Below are 2,500 nucleotides of genomic sequence, written 5' to 3'. Positions count from 1 at the left end.
GGCGCCCCCCACCAGCCGCCTGTTGCGCGTGCGCCCACGCAGCGCGCGGCCAACACGCCGGGCGGCCCCCCTTCACCGGCCGGGAACAGTCCCACCAAGCCACCGCCGCGTATCGCTTCATACCCACATGGGCCTAGTCACGTGTGTGGATGTGGCGGGTACCGCTGAAACAACCGGTTAATAGCTGTACCGATCGTCGCCATCACAGATTCACCTCCAGCGTGAACAACCGCTCAACAACGGATTTCCAGTTCATTTGCGTATCTTGGGCAGTAAACGTAGATGTCCACCTACATTTGCGAATTCAACAATTCTTGCATGCCAGGATGTCATGTGTCACGACACGCTACATCAGACCACATACACACTGCGACATGTGCAGAAGAGAACACGTGGAAGGTGGCCCGCGCACGTATGCGATGTCCCTTCCGCGATCCACTGTCAACCGGCATCTGCGGCATGTCCCAGATATGGAACGCGGTCCACCAGGGTAGCACTTTGTGTGAGGCAATACGACAAAGTCGGAATACACGCGTCACTACATCACACGGCTCACGCTGACCTGACCTGACTCACCGCACCACCACCCCCAGCGACCCAGGGTGACATACAATGCGTTCGTACGTTCCTCCCACACGCCTCTACGGCGTACCACAGTGCAACCTAGCTGTTATTGGGAGACGAGACAAGTAGCATCGAGCACAACATATGGAAATTGAGATTCGACACCGTTGGGCACAGCCAGCGTACGGTCACACGTATCACACTACTTCACTCTGTACGTAACTACCGATGATCGGTACAGCGTGTGGGTTACGCGTACGACATCAGCGGACAATGGACACAGACCATACCACGACGTACACTGAGGGCGTCGACATCTGAACGCAACTGAACAGCTGCGAGGCTCATTTAACACTCAAACGCCAGACCGACCAGCTTGAGAGGACGGAGACACAAAGAGAGGGGCAGAGGGGGGGGGGGGGCGATATAGTCCTATTGCAGTACAATTGACAGTGGATAGCGGGAATATGTGGAAAGTAAGCAACACTCGCAAGACATCTACATGAGGATAACAACGACACCAGAGATTCCGAGCAGTGAACTATGTTAGGCAAAGGGACAACGTGGGTTAGGTTAAGGGACAACGTGGGTTAGGTTAAGGGACAACGTGGGTTAGGTTAAGGGACAACGTGGGTTAGGTTAAGGGACAACGTGGGTTAGGTTAAGGGACAACGTGGGTTAGGTTAAGGGACAACGTGGGTTAGGTTAAGGGACAACGTGGGTTAGGTTAAGGGACAACGTGGGTTAGGTTAAGGGACAACGTGGGTTAGGTTAAGGGACAACGTGGGTTAGGTTAAGGGACAACGTGGGTTAGGTTAAGGGACAACGTGGGTTAGGTTAAGGGACAACGTGGGTTAGGTTAAGGGACAACGTGGGTTAGGTTAAGGGACAACGTGGGTTAGGTTAAGGGACAACGTGGGTTAGGTTAAGGGACAACGTGGGTTAGGTTAAGGGACAACGTGGGTTAGGTTAAGGGACAACGTGGGTTAGGTTAAGGGACAACGTGGGTTAGGTTAAGGGACAACGTGGGTTACGTTAAGGGACAACGTGGGTTACGTTAAGGGACAACGTGGGTTACGTTAAGGGACAACGTGGGTTACGTTAAGGGACAACGTGGGTTACGTTAAGGGACAACGTGGGTTAGGTTAAGGGACAACGTGGGTTAGGTTAAGGGACAACGTGGGTTAGGTTAAGGGACAACGTGGGTTAGGTTAAGGGACAACGTGGGTTAGGTTAAGGGACAACGTGGGTTAGGTTAAGGGACAACGTGGGTTAGGTTAAGGGACAACGTGGGTTAGGTTAAGGGACAACGTGGGTTAGGTTAAGGGACAACGTGGGTTAGGTTAAGGGACAACGTGGGTTAGGTTAAGGGACAACGTGGGTTAGGTTAAGGGACAACGTGGGTTAGGTTAAGGGACAACGTGGGTTAGGTTAAGGGACAACGTGGGTTAGGTTAAGGGACAACGTGGGTTAGGTTAAGGGACAACGTGGGTTAGGTTAAGGGACAACGTGGGTTAGGTTAAGGGACAACGTGGGTTAGGTTAAGGGACAACGTGGGTTACGTTAAGGGACAACGTGGGTTACGTTAAGGGACAACGTGGGTTACGTTAAGGGACAACGTGGGTTACGTTAAGGGACAACGTGGGTTACGTTAAGGGACAACGTGGGTTAGGTTAAGGGACAACGTGGGTTAGGTTAAGGGACAACGTGGGTTAGGTTAAGGGACAACGTGGGTTAGGTTAAGGGACAACGTGGGTTAGGTTAAGGGACAACGTGGGTTAGGTTAAGGGACAACGTGGGTTAGGTTAAGGGACAACGTGGGTTAGGTTAAGGGACAAATTGAGTTAGGTTAAGGGACAAATTGAGTTAGGTTAAGGGACAAATTGAGTTAGGTTAAGGGACAAATTGAGTTAGGTTAAGGGACAAATTGAGTTAG

The sequence above is a fragment of the Schistocerca gregaria genome, unplaced genomic scaffold (assembly GCF_023897955.1).
Source record: "Schistocerca gregaria isolate iqSchGreg1 unplaced genomic scaffold, iqSchGreg1.2 ptg001120l, whole genome shotgun sequence".
Lineage (NCBI taxonomy): Eukaryota > Metazoa > Arthropoda > Insecta > Orthoptera > Acrididae > Schistocerca > Schistocerca gregaria.
Note: the sequence above shows the minus strand (reverse complement) of the source record.